Raw genomic sequence first — 26,486 nt, 5'->3', positions numbered from 1 at the left:
CGATGCTTTGAAAGATGAGTGTACAAATGTTTGAGAATAAGAGAAAGGTGGATGAATTGTAATAATTATAACAACAATGATAATAATAATAATTCCCATGATAATAAAAAAACATTCTCATTATCCGCAGAAGAAAAAGTATGATGGAAGAAAATAACTACCCTTTTATTCTCTTAACGTAACCAACCTTTTCACAGCTCTCTTTACATTTTGACCTAATTATCAAAATAATGCTGACAAACCTTTACAGAGGGAAAAAGAATGGAACAATGTTGCAATCAGATCAAAATGTAAATGAACGCATCTAAAACGTTTCTGATCGCATGAGATTTCGGCAATGCGTGAAAGAAGGTTTCGCACGCAATGTTGATGAGCTCTAATGCAGTGAGTGCATAGAATTTTCCAAAAAGGTGCTGATAGAATCTATAAAATAATTAGAAAAACGCGATCCTAAATTTTACCCCTTATTTTCCTTGAAGTGAGCGCTCAGCTCTGAAGATTTGAGAACAAAATTTGAGATAACATAAACGACATAGAAGCAGGGATGACAAAAAAAGAAGATCGCTCTCTTCTTTTCCGTTCTAAATAATAAAATTAGCACTTTCTGTATATTGTTGACTGTATCATACTAATAAGTTCTTTCACAAGTCGTTTAATTTTGAGGTAAGCTCATCAACCTCTGTTTTTGTCTTCACGCATTGGAATAAATGCAGGAGTTATTTAAGAACTTATATGTACGTTAAGGGGGTACGGAATACAAAAATCGTCAAACTATGAAATCTTTTTTTTAATTATTAAAAAACTTCTCCGTTTTTCTCTGCTTAAAAGGAAGTTTGAGTCTTGGTTCTATCTTAACTAGAACGAAAGAATAATTATTTTTGTTGCATGCATTTAACTAATATTATATTTAACTTTAAAACTTTAACGCGTTTTTCTCCATGATGCAATTTTTCCTCATAGAAACTCATATAAGTCGAAAACTGATAAAGATAAAGTAATGAAATTTGGAGTATCTCTTTTTCAAACAGTTTGCTTTAATTTTTATTCGGCAAATTGAAAAAAAAAAAAAAAAAAAGTTTACTGCAAAAAAATATGATTGAAGAAAAAAGTATCTTCGAATTTTTCTTCAAATATTTTCTATTTTTTTATTGAATCAATATTTTTTAATCACCGAATAAAAATTAAAGCTTAGATATTTGTGCATAATTTTTTGAAAAAAAATTAAAAGTTGACCTAGAATGTTTTAAGTTTTAGCGATTTAAAAACAACTCCATAAAAAAAAGTAAATAAATAAAAAATAATAAATTTAAATATATATATATATAAATATTTATATTATTATGATTTTGCTTATTAAATTGATGATGAATCAGTGCAAAAAAATTAAAAACTGTACTGTTTAATATTGTTTTTTTTTTTTTAATGTGTCCTGGACCCCCTAAAAATGTTTAACAAAACAACGTGTTTTACACAGGCACGCACACTTGTATATACAATGGAACCCGCTTAAGAATTCTTTCCTGGGATTAGGGGGAGAAAACGCTCGTTTTTTAAGAGGGAAATGATCAACAAGGAAAACAAATTAACTATCAGATTATAAAAGATACCCTCATATGTTTTAACCCCTGACACAAAAAAAGGGCGTTATGAGTTTGACGTGTCTGTGTGTCTGTCTGTGGTGTCGTAGCTTTTAAACCAGGGGTTCCCACCCTGTGTGAGTTTTCCTGACCAAGGGCTCTGGAGTGCAAGGCAGATGTTCCGGTTAGGTGATCTGCCGAACGCGGAACCCCCAATATTTAGTTCTCAAGCGTGCTTGGTACTCATTTTATCTACCCAGTGAAGGGATGAACGACTGAGTCCGACCATGCCCGACCGGAAATTGAACCCGAGTCTGTGGCATTATTACTTGTAAAATAAATAATATCTCGTAGTTTTTAAACTATTGAAAAAGAAAAAAAAAAATACTTCTCGCAAATACCGAAAAGCTCGATTATCACATCCAGAGACTACAGTTTTGTTCTTATTGGAACTCATCAGTCTGGAATAGTGAACGTCTCTGAAGAAGAGAAGAGGGCATTGTAGCTTCAAAACACGTGGGGGGGGGGCGCTAAAACCGAAGAATTATTCTTTAAAAACTTATCAAACTGTAACTGTCCACACGACTTCTCAGCATCTGGGTTCTGTCTTAAAATCTCAATGATTCTATCACCTTTTATTTTGTACAGGAGGTTAAAGCAGAAGCAGATAGTTAATGAAAATTCAATTCTGAAAAATTTCCACAATATTTTTGAAATTACATTATGAATTCTATTTTCAATAGAAAACGCACCACATAATTGGTTCATAACCTATTTTTGCCTTTAAATGTATATTAGCTAACTTAAAATTTTGTTGTGCCGCGAAAATTAGAACAAAAAAAAAAAAAAAAAAAAAAAAAAAAAAAAAAAAAAACGAGTTGTTTCTGAAAATAATATTTACATTCAACGTTAAAAGTTATTTTTAGCCTACTTTCCCAATAAAAGTCAGAGAAAGACGAAAAATGCATGAAAGAAGGCTTAATGCAGCTTGAAAATATTACAAAAAACAAAAAAAAAAGTCAAAACTAAAAAAAATAATTAAATAAATATCGAAAAAAATTGGAAAATAGGGTATTGAGATCGGGAAAAATGTCTGTCGGTCTGTCTGCACCCCCCCCCCCCTTAATAACTTTTGGGTGAATAGTCCGATTCGAACAATTTTTTTTTTTAAGAAAGATTTCGGCGAGGACACCTCATTCCTATATTTCATTTTTTGATTTGAACTATTTTTCGTTCAATTTTGAACAGTTCAAAAAAACTTAACATTAGCGCCTACGGCGAAATTCAAGGCAGTTCCGAACTTCGAGGCGAGTTTGTTTCAAATTTAGTAGGAAAAAGTTTTTGATGAAAAACTTGTATACAAAATATCTTTTTGATTTGAACAATTTTCGTTCAAGTTTGAACAGTTCAAATCCCTTAACATTAGCGCCTACGGGGAACCTGAAAGTCAATGCAGATTCCGTACTTGAAGGCGGATTTATTTCAAACAAATTTTGTTGGAAATAGCTCTTGACGACAAACTCCAGACTCCGACTCCGAGAATTTAGGGGCACCTGACTCCGACTCCTGTGCCCGACAATTAGTCGGACTCCGACTCCCCGACTTCGACTCTGACTTCGTAGCTTTGGCAAAAATTTATACACGGAGGACAAATGACTAGCTCCGATTCTTGGATATTCGACTCCGACTCCTTTATCTCAAAATGAGATTGACTCCGACTCAACAGCTATGGTTTTAACTGTGAAATAATTATTGTTAATATGACTTGTTTTTATTTTCACGCTAAAGTTTAAATTTAGGTATTAATTTTTCGGAGGATAAACCATAGACTAATAATAAGAGTAGACCGAGCTATGGCAACCCTCTTGCTGCTCATAAACCAAACCATGTGACTGGTGGATATCTTAGCAACAGCGAGCGTTAATCGTAGCAGACGATCAACGCCAGCGCGAAATAAAATAAATAGAATTGATGGAATACGGAAGAATGATCTTTTATGGAGTCCGATTTGTAAATTTGTTATTCTAAGTTGTAAATATTTTGTTAATATAGTGAGTTTTTCGTTTAGATAGTATTGTGCATTTTCTTTAGTCAATTTCAATAACTCTCTAAGCAATAAAAGATGCAAGCGACCAAGAAGAATCAGCAAACGGCAAGATTTTTACCTACAGTTTCAATTTAAGATACCGATTAGTACATTTTTGCGTTAACGCAAAACGTTTACGCCATTTCGTTCACGCCAACGCTGACAGCTCCAAATGAAATAAAAGTTACCGAAAACTGATCAAAAACTATTACTAATGTCAAAATAATGCATAACTAAAAGAAAAACAGTTCAATCTCTGCACCTGGAAGTTTTTTTTAATGAAAACACATTGTCTTAAAATACATGTCGAGTGCCAAACTATAGATAATGCTGCCATCTAGCAACCATGCTTCCAAAGTCTTCGCCAAGCCCTTCCACTAGTCACATGATACATCTATGAACCAATTTTCTTCATCAGCAAGAATGAGAAAGCTCGGTCTACTCTTATTATTAGTCTATGGGATAAACTCGAAGTCATTTATGTTTCTACATAAAGATATGCGCAGACGATTTTTTTTTTTTTGAGAGTGAAAAAATACTTCTTTAAGTTGACATTTTATTGTTTTTATTTATTTTGGTAAGTGCATTAATCCATTCAAACAAATATTATTTTTGGCAACAGGGGAAAAAGAAATGCTTTTTTTCTGATATAATGTATTTATTTTAATAAGCTTATTAATTTTAATTATTATTTTTTACTTTTGAAAGCTGTTAAAGATTTTTTTTAATGGAAAAAAGTGTATTAGCTGTTTTGTTTAAAAGGTGCTGCTATTTTATTTGTTCGTTTATTTACTTATTTTTTTACGCGTCTAATTTTTTAGATGAGTATGGAATATTTTATTCCTAGAAATCAGCTTAAAATATTAAAAAAATATGTTTGAAACAATTTGCGATTTTAGCTATTTTTGAGAATATTGATCAGGTACTAGAAAGTAGTATGGTTATACGCGAAAGTAGGCTCGTTTAGTTCTAGACGGAACTTCTGGTTTATTGTTTCTTTGGGGAAAGGAGGGGTGACATGACCTTAAATTACCATTCCGTTCTCGTGTGAGAACCATGCTAAGAACGCCATTGATACACTATACATACGTAAAAAAAATCGAGAAATAAATACTAACGTACTGGAATAGTAAGCAAATGAAGACGCTCTTTTTATCATTATTTTTCACTCTTATTTTACAGGCATTTTTTCCCTCAGTTAAAGCGCACCACATTTCTAATGACTATGCTTATTTGTTTCGCAATACAGTCGGCGCTCATTATAACGACCACTCATTATAAAGACCAATCCATTATAACGACCTGTGGTAAAAGTCCCAACTTTGTTCTAATGAAATCTATGTTAATTTACTTCCGGTATAACGACCGTTCTGCATCATCTAATTCAATACAGCGACCAAATTCAGCAAACACTATTCCTGGTGTTTTTTCCAACGATACTTAATGTGTAACTTGAAATGAACTTCATTACCGTTTACAGACTGGAAGAAGGTGAAGATTACAAAGTGCCTTACAGCTTTGCATCTTTCTAAAACAGCAGGGAATTCAGCATGGACACATCGAGTATTGCATCCACTATGTTCATTTTAAAAAGCAAAGGAAAAATGCTTAAATGATTTGTCAGGCAATCCAAGATGAAAATTTCGACGAAGAAGATGAAACGCTGTAAAAAAATTCTAAAAAAAAAAAAAAAAATGAAATTGGTAGAAGTGTTAAACTTTGACTATTATGCTAAAATCAATTATGATTTAGAATGTAACAAACACGTGTCTGTCAGAAAATGAAGTATTTCTCGATATTGTGCACAAAAACAAATTAATGTATCAGGATCAGATGAAGAAGAAGAAATTGAGACCAAAGTTCCCAGTATGAAAAATGTTTCAAATGCTCAAGAGACTTTTAAGTGTTTCTTTGAAATGCAAGAAAAACACTTTTCATCATCTAAAACTGAAATGGAAAATTATGTTTTGCAAAAATTACATGTGTAAAAAGGCAACTGTTTCTGATTTTATCTTCAGAAAATAAATGATTTGTAAGTACTGTAATACAATTTTTCCTATCTTTTCTACTTAGAAATATTTTGTCATGATATTTTGCACCCATAATTAAAAAAAAAAATTCCCATGTCAAAAAATGATTTGGGCATTTTACTGGAGTCTTTAAAAAAGTAACAATTGTATTGGAACAACGGAACATGCATGATGCATGTGTATATTATTAAAAAATTCTATGTCTTATAATGATCACTCATTATAAAGACCTTTTTCTCCGGCACGGAGATGGTCGTTATATCGAGCTTCGACTGTATTCTTAATCTTTATTGCATAATAAAACAGTTAAAAATTTAAATTTTTTTTATTTTATTTGAATAATAAAAAATATATTTATTTGTTAAAATATTCTATGTGTCCACGCACATAACATTTTTAAAGATATTTTTGAGCACAGTGTCTACTTTCCTACATTAATCTATACTTTGGTTTCTAGCAGTGTCCTTGAACTCAAAACCTCATTCTGCTGCAGATGATACTCTAATGATTTTACCATTCTCATCCATACATCAAGTTCACCGAATGCAGCATTGAACGAATCTTCAATTTTAACTTCCAAGCATTTGAGAGCGGTGCTTTGATCTTGCAGTGGTGAACTCTCAAATAGGCAATTTAGAAAACTACTTCTAAAATATTATTTACTTCATCAAACAAAAATGAAATTTTTTTTGATATAATCTCTGCAAAATTACGGTAATCACTCAAGGAATTTCTCAAATATACTGACGTATTTCATCTTCTCATATATAACAATAGGGCAGCTTTTTGTGTCTTACAAAATTTTTAGAATTAATTTCGGTACACGGGAAACTACAATGGCTTAGAAGAGAACGCAACAACTCATCTCGCTAATATTACAATTTTGTGTTTTGCAGGCGAATTTGCTGTGATTTTTTTCAATTATAGTAAGACACTCATCTTTCACGGTATGCCATTTTGTTGGGTTTTTCCTTCTTCTTCTTCTTTTTTTTTTTTTTTTTTGTGAGCAATTGCTCAAATTTTTTCTCTAAGTTGCTCGCCTTACCACAGTTTTTTGAGGAAGGTTGATCGTTCAACAACTATAAACTGTAACAGGAGTTACTAAACTTTTCCGATATGTGGCAAACCTTGAAGAGAGAGAATTGGAACTTTATCATTCCACTCTAGAAGCCTATCTCTATCATATAAACATATTTATATTTTGGCACCACGAACACTTTCCTTTATTTTCTCTATTTCTTACTTTTATGAGATGGTAATAGCTCAAAATCTTCAACTTTCCATTTTCAACGCCTTCATTACAGTTCCAGAAGTCTCACGGCGTCAAACATTAAAGGAATTCAACGTTTTCATCTTCCACTTTCGCAGCGTGACTTCAGCAGAAGTTCCTGTTGCAGTAATTGCGCCTTTTCGTTTCAAATTATATTTTAAGATAGACAGCAATTTTCAACGGAATGTTGGACTTCCCCATTCCCTCTCCTACCCAACCTCTCATTTTAAACGCATCCTGTTTATGAATGAGGTGGAAAAAATTTTGGAGAAACAATCGAGGGGTCCAGGGAGTTTTTTCTTCCAACTGATTTCAATTCAGAAAAGAAAAAAAAAAAGAAAAGAAAAGAAATTCCAAGCATCTTAGATCTTCCCCGGAAATGTCTTTTCTCCTCCAGATAAGCGTTTCTCCACTTTCTCCCCCCCCCCCGCCCTCCCGAACCGGTAGAACTTATAAAAAAAAAAAAAAAAAAAAATCGCGGGCTGGTGAAGATTTTTTACTGTTATTTTATTTAATCAAAAAACTTTACTAGGTATTAAAGAACTGTGACAAATATTAAAGGTAAGAATTTTTTAATATGATTTACTTGTAGTAATGTTTGAATGTAAAGATAAATAACACTGATCTATATATAGAAAAAAAAAAAAAAAACTTTATTTTTGTTACATGGTGAAAAATGCCCGATTTTAGTGTGAAATGATGCACTGAATTCAAATATGTAAACAGATCTTCGTCATCACTCGCAGATTTTTTATGATATTCAGTTGAAGTTTGACAGAAATACCTATACCAGCATGCACCATTATATTGAAATAATCATAAGTAACTTAGTTATTGTTCATTTCTTTCTGTATTTGTCAAGAACATCCCTCATGTGTGCAGCAAATAACCACAATCATTTGTTCACGTGGACAATGGGAGTTTCCTCAAAGATGCCTTTTTTTTACGTTTTGCATCAATACGTGGAGCTTCGGGTTTTAAGTATTAAAATCCAGTACCAGTGTCAACAATAGTCTTCACAATGCTTTTGAAAAGGCCTTACTTAATATAAAGAGCCAGTAGAATATAGAACCTTCCCTTTTCGCTATTTCTTTAAAAGAATTTTTTGCCAATACTGTCCCATTCGCAGAAAAGACGACAGCATTGTGTAAATCCCAAGCAGTTAATCCGTTCTTTTATTGAGCAATCACACTGCTTATTGTTCTCACTTGACGTTTTTGATGTTCCTATGATTTTATTTCCTTCCCGCCTCCCTCTGCAGCACCGCGGTCCCGGCCCCTCCCGATGCTGCTGCTCTGGCGAAAAACATCTCCAGGTTGCTTCCATATCCCCCACACACACATCTACACACGCACACACACGCATGCATACATATGCATACACACACACTCATGCATGCACACCGAGACAAACCCACACGCATACATACACACACCTACACACACTAATGCATGCGCACCTACACACACTCATGCATGCGCACCTACACACACACACACACACACACACACACTCATGCCTGCACACAGACACAAATCACACTCGTGATTGCGAAAAACATCATTTGAATTCAAAAAATCAAAATTCAAATTATTATTATTTTTTTTTTTTTCATTTTAGGCTGGAAATAATTGTCCCACAGTATGTGTTGTACTTAATTTTACCGAACTTTTTTTTTTTTACAAATCTTCGTATGTTTCCTTCACTTTGACTGATGGTGCTAGTGGGACCGAGGGTAACGTGTTCCTATCATAGTACAACTTTTAAACTAGTTTTGAAAGAGTTAATACCAAGTCTCATCAGTTTGATATTCAAAAGCAAACATATCCATTACAGAGGGACGATATACTAAACAATACTAAATTACTTACCTCAGAGTAAAAATCCATAAATTCTTTATTACGTTAGCATTCAAATATAAAAAGTACAGTAGATTATATCGCAAAAATTGGTGCCAGTGAGACTGACCATCATGTTGCCACTACAATAACAACAAACCTGACAATTTATCACCACATTTGTTGTCTTCATGACAAGAAATTGCTAACTCTAAGTTTTTATCATTACCTGGTTTTGAAAAAAATTGGAAAAACAAAACAAATAACTTAAAACCTAGGATTACGCAAAAACTGTGGGTGCATGAAAAATTCTAAGTGGATGTTTGAAATCATTTTCAAAAATTGACCTAGGAACACTATTTCATGCAACGAAACCTTTGTTTACCAGTGTAATTGCTGCAATCATTATAAATTAGTAAAGACATTTTTGAGGAAGTGAGAGAAGACTATGACTATCCCAAATTACTGAAAAATATCATATGAAAGGGAACCAGTATGAGCATGGATTTCAATTTTTTGAGTGATGAAATTTTTAAAGTTAAACAAGGTGAAAACTTTCGAGAAACGGTCTATTTTTTTTCAGTAGTTAAAAATCCCTGGTGATAAAAAAATAACAGCAAAATGAAGAAAATTTTTACTTTCTTCGATATCAAATGCATACGGAGCAGCCAACTTTTGAAGATCTAAACAAGTAGCAGAGTGTTGTGTGTTGTTTTTTCAATAGATTATTTTTTAGTGAGTGGCAACACTTTAAATTGAAGTCGATAAATTCAAGCCGCATGTTGTCTGCTTAAACTTCTATCTCCAGCTCCTGATTTTTGAGGAATTTTTATTACTGTGTCATAATATCTTTAGTTAGACATTTTTATTGCTGCTTCAACTTACAGGGAAGAAAAAAAATATTTTTTCTATTTTTAATCTCATATTTTGAAAATGGGGTAAAATGGGTATATATGGTTAGGCTTATCATTCCAGCAAGTTGTTTTAAAAGGTATAGCATATTTTCCTTTAAATGAATATTAATTCATTTGCGGTTGATTCAAAATGATTGAAACATAAATATATGCACAATGCCATGATTTTATAAAATAAACTTTACTCCATCGTAATAAATAAAAATAAGCCACAGGTATACTTATTCTAGTGTTTGCGTGCACTTGCGCATAAAATAACAATTTCCTCAGAATATGCTGGCCCAGCCTGCTGCTCGTCACATTTTTATTTGCTTGCAATCAGATTCTATCAATTTCTCTGATGTACTCTAATGTACCTTTAATTTCTCGGAACACATCCTCGTTTCAATCCGAAAAGTATGCGTCACAAAGCACAATTTCCTCACCTTATAAAGATTTGAAAAGTGCAATATTGTCAGCAATTTTAACAAGTGTTTCAGATTTGACAACTACCTGCATGATTTATTTAAAACAACTTAAACAGGTGCTGGCAAATACAGGAAATAAATGACAAAAATGTTTTAGAAAGGCTAAGAGTTGAAAGTGAAAAACGTAAGGAATTTAAAAACAAGAAAATAAAAAATAGATGAAAAAGAAAGTCTCCATTCAGAGGAAGTATCTGGAATAGAAACTGCTGAAAATATGCTTATGAAGCAAAGTTTAACCACAGGTGCAAAGGTATAAGTATTATACTTTGAGGAAACAAGTAAGAAAGAATTTATTGGCAAATATATGGCTGTTGAGTAAAATTTTATGAGGTGAAATACTTTTAAAAAATCCAAGATGGGGGATTTTTTTTTATTTTTCCTGATATAGACGACATGGATTTCATTGAAGAACATCAAATAATAAAAATTTTTAATGCGCCACAAAGTAACAATAGGCCATTACTTTTTTAAAAGAAAGACAAGTATGGATATCATGTGTTCAAAGAAACCTTATTAATATTTTGTCAAATTTACTCTTTGCACTATTTTTTTTAATTAAATAGTTAAATTTTGATAACTGACTCTTATGCCTTTACTATCACTCTTCATTGAACAAATAGTATGCTTTTTTATCACTTCTTAGACTTTAATACCCATTTTACTCCATAGGCTACCCATTTTCACCTGCGTGGGGTAAAATGGGTATACAAAACATATAGTCATAAACACTCCTCTCAAAAATAAATTTGTATATAATTATGTGTGAAAATCATTTAATTCTACTCTCAACATATGTAATCTATACATAAAACAAAAAAAAGTTAGAAACGAAATATTTTGACAAAAATACTTGAGTGAAAATCCAAAAGTAGGCTATTTTATACCCATTTTACCCCACCTGACCCTAGTTTACATTTAAATTTACAATCGGACACGCATCAGTATTATTTTTAAAAAATATTTAGTTTCTGATTTTCATCATATATTATTATAAATTCATATAATTTGGAACTTTACTAAGCACAAAATCAATATTATCTAATTAATTATAACATAATTGAAATTTTTCTTGTTTTCAGAGGTTCAGAGTTAGATTAATGGATGGTTTCGTTATTGAAATTTTAAAGTAAGAAATTAAATAATTTAACTCAGAGCATATGGGAATTAAAACATGTCCTTTCCTAATAGTTCAAAGTTTAAAAATATATTGTACTGCTAAGCTATACTTTTAAAAAGTTGATGCATAATAACAACCTAATTGGTGCAGATTGGGACACTGACCTACCGGTGTACAATATAGAAAAAGCCCATTTCATTTGTACATAATAAATTTGATGAAGGGTTTAAATAAACTAAAATTGAGAAAAGCACTTCTGCTCTCGAAACAGCAGCAGAAAATGCTCTTAGTAATAAGATTTCAATTAGAGAGGCTACTAAAACATATGGATTGAGTAAAAGAATAATTAAGACAGTATATAAGTATAATTAAAATGAATATGGAACCTAATGGAATTTGTTAGGCTGTAAGTTAGAAAATAAAGATTTTTTTTAATCAAATAGGATTAGTATTTTTTATTCATTTAAATTTTTTGCTAGTGCCTCAAGGTACCCCACCTAGTAGGGCAGGTTGGGACATTGAATTTATTTTTATTATGAACATTTAATTTGATGAAATAATGGAGTAAAATAAAATTTAATTGAAGCAAAACTGCCTAAATTACATGGTGAGCTAAGTTTGGAAAATTTATTTGAAAATTAATTTTTTAAAAATCATTACCTAAAAAGCGTCCTAAGATGCCCCACCTTCCTCTACTCTTGTTATCACTTCCGCCCCTAGAAAGTAATTTCTGGCTGCGCTAGTGACTTTGAGCAGTTACACACGCAGATTTCATTTCTTAAACGGTACTGCTATTTCATTACTTTGACAACTTGACGTTTTTCATTAAAAGTCATTAACTTACTACTCCCTCCACTTTTGTTTTTTCTCCCCTTATTTTTTTTCCTTTCGTATTTTAGAAACCATCGTCGTGCCTTCCTCCACCTAACAGGAAGTTGTGGGATTGTTGGATGCTCATTGTAAGTTTCAAGTCACGTGTGACCTCCTTCCGCCAGAGGAAAAATTTTAATAGAAACGAGTTCTTTTTTAGAGCTTTTATTATCACGGATTTTTCAATCGGCACTAAAAAGTTTTTTTTCAAGTGGTGTTATGGGTCGAGAACTAACCTAAATGTTGTAAACTTTTTTTATTGGCAATTATTCCAATAATATATGTAATAAAAAAATTCTATAGAAGTTCGATGTAATCAATATCCTTTGGAAACTAAAACCACAAGAAATATTGTGAGAAATAGCTGGAAGTAGGGGAAGGTACTTGGAAAGGAAGGCTGGACCTTGGGACACTTTTTAGATTACGATTTTTAGAAATAAAATTTTCAAATCAGTTTTCAACAAACTTAGCTGAACATATAATTTATGCATTTTTACTTCAATTAAATTTTATTTTACTCCATTATTTCATCAAATTAAATTTTCATAGTAAAAATTAAAAAGTCATTACAACGTCCCAACCTGCCCCACTAGGTGGGGTCATGGGCGCCCATATGCAAAATTGTAAGGAGGGGGGGGCTCAGAAATTTTAACCATAGTTTAGCAGGATATTTTCCCCATGGAGGCAGATTTCAGGACAGATTAGAGTCACTAAAATTTGACATTTTAAATTATTTATTCATTAATGGCTGGAGAAGAAATATTTTTATATTTTTGCAAATAAAAAGTACTAAAAGCAAAGAAGTTCTAATTTCCAAGGGGGGCTTGAGTCCCTCTTGCCCCTTATATGGACGCCCTTGGGTGGGGTACCTTGGGACTCTAGCAAAAAAACTTAAATGAATAAAAAATACTAATCCTAGTTGATTAAAAAATCTTTATTTACTAACATACAGCCTAACAAATTTCCTTAGGTTCAATATTTATTTTAAATTTACTTTTATACTGTCTTAATTTTTCTTTTACTCAATCCATATTATGTTTTAGCAGCCTCTCTAATTGAAATCTTATTACTAAGGACATTTTCTGCTGCTGTTTCATGATCAGAAGTCCTTTTCTAAATTTTAGTTCATTTAAACATTTCATCAAATCTATTAAGTACAAATGAAATGGGATTTTTCTATATTGTACACCGGTAGGACAGTGTCCCAACCTGCCTCTTAGGTTGTTGTTATATATCAACCTTTTAAAAGTTAAGCTTAGCAGTACAATACATATTTAACCTTTAAACTATTATGAAAGGAGATGTTTTAATTCCCACATGCTCTGAGTTATTTCATTTCCTACTGAAAAATTTCAAAAATCAAACTACCCATTAATATAACTCTGAACCTCTGAAAACGGAGAAAACTATATTCGTGCTTATCTGCTAATGTGAGAAATTCTAAAGTGCACTGAAGCGAAGATCCTCTTGTCATCTATGATATCCTAAGAAAACTAATTTATGTTTACAAAATTAAAGCTGAAATTTATGGTGTCCCAAAGTGGGCCATGTGCCAAGGTGCCCTCCCCTCCCCTTCAACAACTTATTTTTTTTCCAATTCTTCTCTTTTTTGAGGGTTTCGAAAAAAATTAGCTAGCCTATCGTATTTTCTATTGAGGGAGAAATTCTTTGAGGAATAGAAAGACAAACAATGGGAGGGGGGAGGACTTTATTTCTTTTAACTAAACACCAGTCGATAGAATAACTAGTGCAAAAACATTTCATGAACTTAATTGATATGCAAGACACTTATTACTTAAAAGTTATATTTTGCTTAAAAATTTAACTAATGTTTTTAGTTTTAAACTGTTACAGAAAAAATTATATAAGTTATATGAAACTCTTAATAGGAAACTTAAAAGTTTTGTTTTCATAAATATGACAAAAAATTACAGTTCTTTATTGATGTTTTGATTGTACGTAGTTTTCAGTTAAACTTTGTTTCACGTCAGTCTCTTGAAAAATGACATATAATTGATGTTTACGATTTTTCAGGGGATTAAAGAACTTCAAGAATTTTCAATTTTGTTTCGTACATTTTCAGCATTCATCAGAGAGAGAGAGAGAGGGAGATGGTAGAATTAGCAAATTTATCAAAGTGACTATATTGCTGAAAACAGCGTGTCGAAATTGAACAGATTAGAATTTGATAAAAACTTATGAACTGTAATTGTTTCCACTGACCTCTGGTGAACAGTAACTTAAAATTATGATGAAGAGGTGAATAAAAGCATCATCAAAATAAATAAAAAAAATTCAGGTCATAATAAAAATGATTTGATATTGATAGTAAATATCGTATTCAGCATAACTACATGATGAAATGAACCTTATGCCACAAAGAGTATTGTGTTAATGTTCGAGTTGTGAGTCAGAGCTCACTTCGCCAAAAAGAGCATAAAATTCAAATGATCTCGACAAAAAAAAAAAAAAAAAAAAAAAGATTTATTACCGCTGGAGAAAGTTCCTGGAAAGACGGTTAATAAAAAAATGATTTCTGAAAACCGATGATTATTTTTTTTGTTATACAAAAGAAATAATTATTTAAAAATAATTAGAGAGAGAACGTAAAATAAATAAATAAAAAACAGAGATTTAAGTTAAAATTGCGACAGCAAAAAATAATATTGCTACGGGGTCAGGGACAAATGCAGACTACCAGTTTCGGGTGGGTTTTGCTTAAGAACGCCCCTTCCCCCCTCCCCCACACACAAATGAACTTACGGTTTTGAGGGAGGAAAATTTCTGAAACTGCTTTTATGTAAATGACAAGCACCAAATTGGCAAAGAATATGGCATCTAATGGAGCATAAACGTTGTTAATTAATTTCATAAGCAATGAAAGGAAGTAGAATTTCAAATACTAACTTTTAAAAATAATTATTAAATTGAAAAGATTACTTAAATCGTTTACATTTTGTTCCTCAAGTGTTTGAACACAATGTGGACGGATAATATTGACGGCGGTTAGGGGAGTTATGACCCCTAAGACTCTCGATTTGTATCCGCCCTTTTGGGTAAAACTGTACTATTTCCTGTGATGATCTTTTTGGAAATAAATAATTTAAAAGGACTATTATTGAGTTAATTTATGTAAATATGATGATTGCTTTTATCTCAGTATTGTTTCACTGTCTTCAGTACATATAAAAATATTAGTAGTAGTATTGTTGTTTTGGAAGAAAGGGAAAACGGAGCGGGCTATCCTGCCCCTGTGCATGGATCGATTTGGGCACAAACAGCAACTGGGTCCCTACTGAAAAGATATCGACAATTTCAATCAAATGTAAGCGGGGGTGGATACAGAAATAGTCTTTGGGAGGGACACAGAAGAGGAAAAAGTTGCCCCCCATAATATAGTCTTTTATAAAAAAAAATAGTTCTCATAGAGTTCCTTCAAAATACTTTTAAAGTGACCTTAGAGCCCCAACTAATCTACTTTCTATAAATGTTACTTACTAATTTACTTCAAGTGTGGTGGTAAAATATCTTCCTTAACATTTCAAGCCAATTAACTACTAAACCTCCTTTAATTTCAGCAAAAAAGTATAAAAATGCACGGTATTAATCAGAAAAAATTTCATTTTGATTAAAACAAGAGGTTATTAAAACAAAGTAATCACTCTTTTCCTATCAAAGAAGAACTAATGAACAAGAACTGATATTATGTACATTTGGATTCGAAACTCGTGAGATTTATGCATTCTTTTACACTGACCACCGACTGCAATATTATCCCCATACCCCATAGCAAATCAAAATAATTTCATTCAAATATGCTTTGTGTGTTTTTAAAGTTATAGTTAAAAAAGCTTTACTAATGTTGAGAAGAAATAAGTTAAAAATAGTTGATGGTATAGTTTAATTATTTTTATCCCTTTAGACGCCCCCCTCCCCCAATACTGAAAGAAAAGGTTCTGTTTTTCACTTTTCGAAGGTGCCTTGCCCATTTGTTTCAGTTGTTAGTGAGAGAAGATTATTATTTGTTGCTTAACAATAAAAAGCACAAGTCACTTCGTCTATTTTGTAGTTTCTAATGAACTAAATTAAAATAGTGATTTTTTTTTCCCCATTCAAATAGGCGACATTCATTTGTTTACTTTATTTTATTTAAGAACAAACGTTTGGAACAAGTTAAATGTATAGTCCCACTATTGATGGGAAAAGCTTAAAATATCGAAAACAAAAGAATTCTGAATATTTATTCAACTTGATTGCAAACTGTCAAATTTGGGAGGGGAGGTGGGGGACGGTGCCCGGGTACAATCACCGAATTTATCTCTGTCATTTAGTGTCTGTCACTGTGCAATATTATTTTTTACGCTTGGAAGAACATGCTTTAAAATATTTAAAGAGAGAGTGAGTGGGATGGTCTTCTGGCACGTTTTCGATGCGGTGTCTATGCTACTTAGACAAGGGCGTCCCGAAATTACATTTTTGGTAGGGCAGAAATTTTCAATTTGTCAAATGGAACTAAAAATTTGGATGGAACTGCAAATTTTGCCGAATGATGATAATTTTGCCGAGTAGTACTCCAAATTTTTGCCGAATAATGATCATTTTGCCGAGTAGAACCCCAAATTTTTGTCGAATGATGATAATCTTGGCGAATAGAATTCCATATTTTTGCCAAATGATGATATAATTTTTCCGAACAGAACTCCAATTTTTTACCAAATGAGGATAATTTTCACGAATGAACCTCCAACTTTCGCTGAATGAGGATAATTTTGTCGAATAGAACTCCAAATATTTGTCGAATGATAATTAATCATGCCAAATCGACAGACAAAATTTGCCGAATAAGGAAATTTTTGAAAGGTCACAGTGACCTCCCATCTGGGCACTCCTGTTCTCAGAAGCGTATTTTTATCCAATTGACCACCAGAAAATCATAATTTTATCGAGAAAAAAGTACGTAGTACCATACTCATTACAACAAAAGCAGAAAATTCTTTCATAACTTAAACTTTTCCCGACCGGTTTGTAAACACAGAGAGTGTGGGTCACACAATAGTATCACCAACTTCCAGGAAGTTCGACAACAAATGATCCCATCCCCACTGCTCAAAACTACACATTCACTTACCTGAGTCTACGTTTCAAGCGATGGATGATTTCTGTCAGTCCCTAGGAACTACGAAATAGCCCTGGTAATCAAATAATCCAAAGCGTGCAGTAGTAGTCCGATGGTGTTTCATTTTTCGAATTCCAAGCATTTAATACACACCGGTCCGATCGCTGCGCGGCACAAAGAACGAGTGGGGAAACCTGTCGCCTCTGACGGCCCCGAAGCGAATAGAAAAGCTTCTCTTCCTAGCGTTATGAACAGGTGAGAGAGCGCGGGAAGAGGGGGATAAAATTCATTGGCGCAGAAAAAGTTCCCTATTACGGTGGAATGAGGCTCAGAGAAGTCGCGCGGGCTTTTTGAAATACCAGTTCAGTTAGAAGCATGTAATTCAGAGTCGTGCTGTAAAATTTCTTTATAGTGAAATTCAACGAAAATGTGATTTTTTTTTTGTATTTTCATTGAGGAAGTTTCTAGCTACTGGCGATAAACATGTCTAAAGAGTAAACAAACAAAATATTTTGATTTAGCCAATGAACATGTAGGATTTTTGTATTTAAATCAAGTTTCATACTCAATCCTTTTCATATTCTCAATATGTTTTACACCATCTTTTATTTTATGCTATGTACCGTATTACTCCTCTTTTGTCTTCCCCTTGGTGGAAGCTTTACATTACTTTTTGAACGAAAATTATATCTAACAACCACTATTTATGTTAAGAAAAGAAATAATTTGAAACTTATCAAGTTTAGCACCGAAAAAAAAACATGTTCTTTGGAAGCCGCATAGGGAGATATCACAGATAAATAGTATTCAACATATTATCTGCTTACTATTAAGAAAAATACAGCTGACACTCGATGTTACGAACTGTTTTGGAAGCACTGTAAAAGTTCGTGAAAACGAGAGTTTTGTAAAGTTAAAAAGCATCAAAACCTAGGTACTACTATATATGAAAAGCACAATACTGAAAATCGATACAAAAAACCTCGGACACTAACGGGACAAATTTTTTTGCCCGCAATAAAAAGGTGTCCGCAGGATTGGGGTTTTAATAATGTTATTTGCCTTGGAATCGGGGAATTAAAAATTGTCCGCATAAAAGGGGTTTCCGCATGTGATGGGGTGATGGGTGTCCGTTAGAGGGGTTTTACTTATTTTGAGTCGAATGAATTGAATTTTTTTTTCTACAAAATAGTGAATGCAATTCAAATAGTACCTTTTTAATCCTTCTGTAAAACACGTGCATTGAAGCAGCTTTTACTTTTAGCTAAAACCATTAGATATTATCTTGAAATATTTATTATTACATATTTTTATTTCATTTCATCAATATTATTAGGCATTTTATTTTAATTTTATGCCGAATAATGAAACAAAAGTTCTAAAGCAAGGTGTCCAATAGTTCAGATCACGAGGTCTAGGTCCACCGAACGTTTTCAAACTAACTTATTTCATGGTAGAATTAAAAAATAAATAAATTAGTTAATTAATTAATTATTAATAAAAAAACGAGAAACTTGAAGTTACAACAAAAGGGGGAGAGATTATCTCTTTCCCTCAGATTTCCAGTCGATCCTGCAGGATATCTTTTGAAAGAACTGCTTTGACCTTGCGATGAGTTTGTCTCGTCGAGAGATGTGATTTTAAGTTCGTAAAAGAAAGAAAAAAACAATAGATTGTTTCAATGAAAAAATTATTCGGGACTAGTTAATTGAAAAATCACGAGGGTTCGTAAATTAGAGATTCTTAAAATTGAGTACAAACTGTATAAAAACAGTAGGGTCGGACGGGATAAAAGAAAACTCGGGTCAGATGGAAACAAATTGTATTACCACACGTGTGGTAATTTTTGAAACTAAACTTTTGGTAAGTAAAGACTAGATAACATATAGAAGAGATTCTGAGAGTTTCGTGTGTTTCCTAACAGCTGTGTCGTCGTCATTAATGATTGAAGATTGATACTGTACAAAAATGTGTTTTTTAATGTTTGTTGATCTTACATCTTCCTCTCCAGTAGCTCTGCGTTACAACTGCGAAGTAACTGTTTTCAACCAGTTTTCCTTGTCATGTGGAAGGTTACTATAAATACTTATTTATGAATTTCACCATCCCAGTTGTTTAGATGTTTCCATTTGTCTCATAATTACTGGTCACCGGGATAAATAAAAATTACTAAGTTTTTCGTTCCTTCTATTTTTTGAAGGATTACATTTTGATGCAAATGACACTTTTGTATGTATTTTGCATAAATTCAGGGCATAACTTAATTTTTTGTGTGATTTTTCTTTTAAAATAATTTTAAGTTACATTTGGAGGATTCAGCGTATCACATGCGACATACGGGCTACATTGAGTATTGTCTATGTTGAACTTTTTAAGCTTATAAATTGATTGCATATACAGTGAAATCTAGTTACTACGAACACCAATACAACTGTCATATAGTAACATTTTTCAAAACTTACTGCTCACAAAGAGCTGACGCCCAATGAGCAAAATGTTCCGTTTCAGTTTATTCAAAAGAAAGAGAAGGATCTAAATTTGAAGCATTGAAATTCAGTTTTCCATTGCCTCAATTGAGTCTAAATCTTTCATAATAATAATGCTGAAAGTCTCTCTGTCCGGATCTCTCTGTCTGTCAGGATCTCTGTCTGTCCGGATCTCTCTCTGTCTGTCAGGATCTCTGTGACACGCATAGCGCCTAGACCGTTCGGCCGATTTTCATGAAATTTGGCATAAAGTTAGTTTGTAGCATGGGGTGTGCACCTGGAAGCGATTTTTTGAAAATTCGATGTGGTTCTTTTCCATTGAAATTTTAAGAGCAACATTATCATAAGATGGACGAGTAAATTACGAAATTATCATAACGTGGAACCGTAACATGGGCACAAGCCAATTGGCGAGAAAATTCACCATACATTATTTGTAAATATACAGGCGAACCAAAAGACGTTTTTATTTTTCTATTACGGGCAAAGCCGTGCGGGTACCACTAGATAAAAAATAAGAAGCTACATGTTGTTAAATTTTTATTAACATAAATCATAATTTGCTTTAGAATTGTTCTTCTGAGAATCAAAAGTCCAGTTTTTCACAGAGTGCAGTCTTGTTCACAGTATAGAAAATTTTGTCTCTAAATTCATCCAAAAGAAAGAGAAAAAAAAAAGCGTTGAAATTCTATATCCCATTACCTTAACTGATCCTCTACTAAGAAGTAAGAAAATACAATTTATTAAGATAAATAACTACCTTTGTGCTGAAAAGTAAAGTAAGAAATTGCTACGTCAAAAAGCACAAATCGCCGATTACTGCAGACACGTGTTTCGGCTCATTACTTTTTGCATTGAAAAAGGCGTTTCTTATAACGCCGAAACACGTTTTTGCAGTAATCTGCAATTTGTGCTTTTTGACGTTGTTATTTTTTACTTAACAATTTCTTAGGTTTTTACTAAAAGAAATCATGACTGGCATTAAAATTGTTCTTATGAGTGTTAGAAGTGTTTTGCACTTGATTATATTGTATTATAGTGAGTATTAGTTTGGATTCAACTTAAAGTTATAGGAATTTTAAGCCTCATACTTGCTCTACTAAGCACGATTTCACGCAGTGAATTGTCGTAATGCAAGCGGTGAATCGCAGGGTGGAAATAGTTAACTGCTTCCTAAATGAAGAAATTCCGCGGAGATACGAAATGAAATGGATTTTGCAGACAGAAATGGGCAATCTAAAGAGAAAAAATTACGGCTCATGAAAGGGGTACCAGCAGTGAAGCAAGCTTTTACCTCTGAGAATCTGAAGTTCCGCACATTAGAGAAACTACTGATATTTTGGAATACTGTTTAGTATCTTTTACCTTTTCTGTCATTTTGCTCCCTCAATTCATATATTGTTTTTAGACTTAAAACCTTGGACAATCACAGAAAAAAAGACTCCACGTAATTTAATTATCTGTAGATTCTAGCATGCAGAACTTAAAAGAAGAGGGAGATTTATGTTGAGGAACAATGTTAGATTTTAAATTTTGTAACCAGAGAGGGAAAGGTTTTTTTTTTCTTACGCAGGGAAACTTAACGCACAGCAGTCAAGTGTCCATACTTGGGCCAGCTATGAACTTAAACCTTTAATAGCATATTCATTGTGTACTTTTAAGTTTAATAAAATTACATTTTATGGGACAGCCATAGTACTGTACTTCAGAACAAGTTATAGACGTGTAGGTGGTTTGTGTTAAAAAAAATAAATAAAAATATTTATTGTTTTAAGTCCCTTTAGTTTGGACGGACACTTTACACTTTGATTTGTGCTTCATATATCTCTCTCCGCCCCCCCCCTCCTTCTGGATCTGCACCTGGCTTTCAAGTAATACAAACCAAGGCATGGTTTCAAAATTAGAGAAAAAATACGAAACTACTCCGTGATATTTCTTTTTTGAAGACATAGAATCTCTGGGTATCGTTAAAATTTCGCCGAAAGCTCGTTAATTATTTTCTATTTCTAATAATTGTTTAAACCAACGATTGCAAGTGATATGTTTTCCCTCTTGATTACAAATATGAGTGTTTTACTCCTTACTACTCAAATTTATCTTCAAGTTCGATTGGAACTACTAGTACCATGTCACATTCAGAAATTTTGATATTTTAGGCTCTAGCGACAAATTAAATTCAAACGAGCTGATGCGTTCCTCACATGACCTCCTTTTACTCCAATTTAATGTAACTTTCCCATTATTGGTAATTTTAATGTGATTCAGTAGTTTACTCTCTAAATATCACCAACAGTGGCCAAATTAAAACCAGATTAAAAAAAAACGCCAAATTTGTCGCCAAGTTGGCGACAAAACTTCTCGACCAAAAAACTGACGGTATATCGCTAAGTGTCCGCCAAATTGTAACACCACTTGAGTTTACATCGAAATTAACAATGATTTCCCCCCAAAAAGGGGCAAAAGACCCCCTTAGAAACACCCGAATGCAACCAAAAGGGGAGGTGCACAACTAAATCCCACTAGGAGTCTACGCACCAAATTTCAATTTTCTAGGACATACGCATATCCGCACATACATACATACGTACATCCGCACATACATACGTACATACAGACGTCACAAGAAAACTCGTTATAACTAACTCGGGAATTGTCAAAAAAAAATGGATATTTCGCGTGTCTGTGCGCTCTTAGGCACTTATCTACGTGTGGTCGAGTCGAAAAAAAAACTGAACATTCATTTGGGGGTGAGCAAAAAGGAAATTAAGGTCGATTTTTGTCTGAAATTTTTTTTTCGCGAATACAATACTTCCTTTTTTGTAAAAGGAAGTAAAAATAAAAGGCAAAGTAATCATTAAGAAAAGTAAAAAAACACGACAGGACTTTCAATTAATCACAAGCTCATTTGAGTACTGAATTAAAATAAAAAATCAATCGAAAAAAATATGATCGCAGTGGAAGTATGACTAAGTGAGACAATTTCTCTCTAAATGTTGCTTATCATAGAAAAATATGTGCAGATAATTTTGATGTATGCAGATTATAAAATAATTCTATGTGATTTAATACTTTATCATCTACGATTCTAAAATAAAGCGTGTCCTGCAAAATGGGTTCTTGCGTCGCTTAGACACGTGCGTCTTGCTTAGCTTCGCCGTTTGTGGTTTATCCGACTTTGAGAATCGCTATCCTGTAAATGTCGCGTTATTACATTGACACTATCATTGCAGTGAAATCTTTGGCTGGCTATTTCGCGAAAGAGACATATCGAATTTCGCGTCCTTGTCTTCGATATTAGTATCTTACCCGCCTTCGAGAACAGCTATCCTGTAAATATCGCTTTATTACATTAACACTATCACTGTAGTGAAATCTTTCGCTATTTGGTCAAAGAGACGTATCGATCGCGTCTTTCCTTCGCTATTAGTGGTTAAGGGCTATTAATTTTTGGTAAACCGACATAGATGGAACAAATTTTCCATAAGAGGTTCAAGTGCATAAAAAAAAAAAAAAAAAAAAAAAAAAAAAAAAAAAAAACAGAAATATAAATTTGTTAATCGGTCACATTTTGTGCGGAAACCACCGGAAATTTTTGTTCTAGAAGAAAGCCAAGATCAAGCAGACAGTAATGTAGATTCAACTTTAGACTGACCTCCTTTCACGTGGACAATTAACAAGCGACCAGTGAAGACGAATGAATTCAGTAGAGGGAAAAAAGTTTCTTAGTTCATAAAATATAATATGGTTCTGAAATGTGTGAGTTGGTTTTATGAAAATAATTTTTTTAAAAAGTAGTTGTGACTTACAAGAACCGTTGTGAAATAGCAAGCAAATGTTGTAAACTTGCGAACGACCCCTAACGAGTCGTCGCCTATCCAAGATCTACTCAAATTCTGCTCATTATATCGCTGATAACTTTCTGAATTTTTAAGATATTGAACTGGATTTTTTTAATATGAATTGGAGAATCTTGTTGGGGTTTGGACTATGAAAGTGTTAAATTGCTATCTTTCCCACATGCGCGGAGAAAAATTAATTGTCAAGTTTGCTGCTTGTGTGATGTAAAGTTTTCTGAAACTTTGGTAAGCTTTGATTGAAAACTTTACGTGTTTTGCGCCGAAAACCTTCAAATAAAATTCGTAGTTCTGAGAGAAATGCTTATATCTTCATGAATATCAGTGATATTTTCTCGAAAGTACATAAAAAAATTGTACATAGTAAAGTAACTAATTTCTGAAATTTACAGCTTATTCTCAGCTATTTACGATGAATGACGATCAAAAAACATTTTTGTTTTTCTCAATTTGTTGCTGGTCCCCTAATTGCATGGGTGATATAACTTTTAATGGAAAATGACAGCTAAAACATACCTTTTATGCGACAAAAGTTACAAAGCAATTGGTCTTTTATTTCTTGAGAAATCTTTAAAAATGAATTTTTGAAAGTATCCCAATACTTTTGGTCATATAGTGTATCTTTAGTTCATCAAAAATGCCAATTAAATCACGTGAGGCAAAACACTGACATTTTCTGACGATTCCACGAGAAATTCACTTTTGACTAACCTTCTGATTCTAAGTGGCATTTCAGATAAAGTAGATCATAATAATCTATAAATTACAGATAAAACTGATACAAAAGAGCCCTCTTGCTCTTGAGTAACAGTGAATGTTTTCTTAGTTTCTTAGAGTTGGAGAGGATATCCAAAAACCAAAGAGACAAAAGGTTGAAGATTGAAGAAAGAGCATAAAAAGAGTAAAAGAGTATCATTGCAAGTGATGCTCCAGGAAAACAAATTTTAGCAGAAGAAAACACAAACTCTATAGACATTTTTGAAAAAAAAATGTCAAAAAAAAAAAAAAAAAAATGTAGATTATTTTGACACAATTGAGGAGGTATAAAAAATTAAAAGGGGGATCTAATATTTTATCAGACTATTAAAATAAGCGAAAATCTATCTTCTAGGCTTCAAGAGTTGGATGGTGAGACAATTGAAGGAGACTTTGTTATGATAGAATTTGCCATCAAGCAGAAATACTTTTGTGTTAGAAATGTTCTTATGGTAGCTAATAACGATGGCGGGTTGTATCTTTGCTTTTTGCTGCAAAAGTAGACCCATTTTGACTATTATTTGACCATCTGTACCAGATATTGCATTCGTTCCGAATAAATGTATTAAATCGTTGATAACAGCTCCTACGAAAAGAAATTATACAAATCGAACTCATTCTTTTTTGTGGTTTGAAAATGAAAGTTATATTTAGATGTACGATGAAATTTGAATCTTTTTTTCATTTTGATTTAATTTTGATTTTAAACGTTAAACATATTATGTGTCACTCAACCATATATGCTGTCTCTTTGTGCCTTGTATGCTGTTACACTGTACCCCATGCGCGGGGGCACAGTAAAACGAAATTTTACGTTTCCTTTTTTTATAGTACCTCAAAAACTTTATATAGTAGCGAAGTTTTTCATGTCTCAAAAGTTAGTGCACTTAATCTGCGTTGCAAATCCACCTTAAAAAAAATTTCCGATTGAAACAAAGTTTCCAACTATCTTGAATTTTATATTTTTCGTCTCACAGTGCCCCCACCCTCCCCTACGAAGGAAATAAAATCTATCACATGATAACTTGAGAAAAAAATAAAATGAGCTAACAAAATTTTTTTACGGACATACAAAGAATAAAGATACACGCTAGCTTTTGATAGTTCTAAAGATTTTACTGATGAAAATTTATTCCTATAATTAATATTTCTGCCTATGCATTTTTTACATATGTTTTTAAAAACCTTGTCTACAAATTTTTATTCATAATAATATGCAAACTTATTAACGTGAATGTCGTTTACTTCACACCACATTATCTTAATTTTTATCATTGCACCTTTAATGTCATTAAGTTCCTTTTAAAATTTTACCTCTTTGGAAGAATCTGAAATTCTAATTTTCTTTTAGCTAAACAAAAGTTAGTGATGTTATAGCTATTCTCAAATCTTTTCTTTTCAAAAGGAAAGACAAAGAGCTTTTTGTTTGTATTTTGCTTTTTTTCTTTAACCCGATTACACCGGCATACTGCAATTCCTTGCATCACAATGTAGATTTCCTGAGAATGTTTCACAAACCGCAACTATGCTTAGATTTTGGACGTAACTATCTTGAAAAGCAATTGAACTGGAAACATTGAAGCAGAGTTAGCAGATAAAACTTTCGCCAGTAATAAATAACAATAGCTGTTTGCCACAGTTTGACTATTGACTAACTCAAAAGAAAAGTCGTTTCAGAAAATATTTCTGTTTACAAATCATCGCAAGCTTAACAAAATGAAACGTCACATAGTTTTAAAACGTTTTGCCTTTTACTATTGAAAATCGTCTTCATTTAAATAGCTAAAATTACTTTATTTGAAATGAAACTTGTATCTTATCGAACATAAGAAAATTTTCGTATATTTAAAAATCAACGGAAGCTGAACAAGATGAAACGTCACATAGTTTTTAAACTTTTTGCCTTTTATTAATGAAAATCGTCTGCATTTAAATAACTAAAAATACCTTGTTGAAATGTCATGGCATCCTGTCGGAAAATAAAATAAACGAGGAACAATAAATATTACACACGGTAACATGCACAATAAGACATATGTCTGCAATTCTAAGCTTGAAACGCCATTTTTCGGTGATTCTAGAAATTACCATAGAGGTAAAACATT

The 26,486-nt window shown here is 32.6% G+C and overlaps 1 protein-coding gene across 1 annotated transcript in view; it reads right to left on the bottom strand.

Annotated features, from left to right (window-relative positions):
- LOC129218249 (uncharacterized) overlaps positions 1–17,468 on the bottom strand; it is a 56,984-nt gene extending 39,516 nt beyond the window's left edge. The window contains exon 1 of the mRNA XM_054852472.1: positions 17,298–17,468. The gene's annotated coding sequence lies outside the window, so the exon portion shown is untranslated. The remainder of the gene's footprint in view (positions 1–17,297) is intronic.
- Positions 17,469–26,486: the final 9,018 nt, after the last annotated feature.

Source organism: Uloborus diversus, chromosome 3 (assembly GCF_026930045.1).
Source record: "Uloborus diversus isolate 005 chromosome 3, Udiv.v.3.1, whole genome shotgun sequence".
Lineage (NCBI taxonomy): Eukaryota > Metazoa > Arthropoda > Arachnida > Araneae > Uloboridae > Uloborus > Uloborus diversus.
This window is presented reverse-complemented; position numbering and strand designations above follow the sequence as displayed.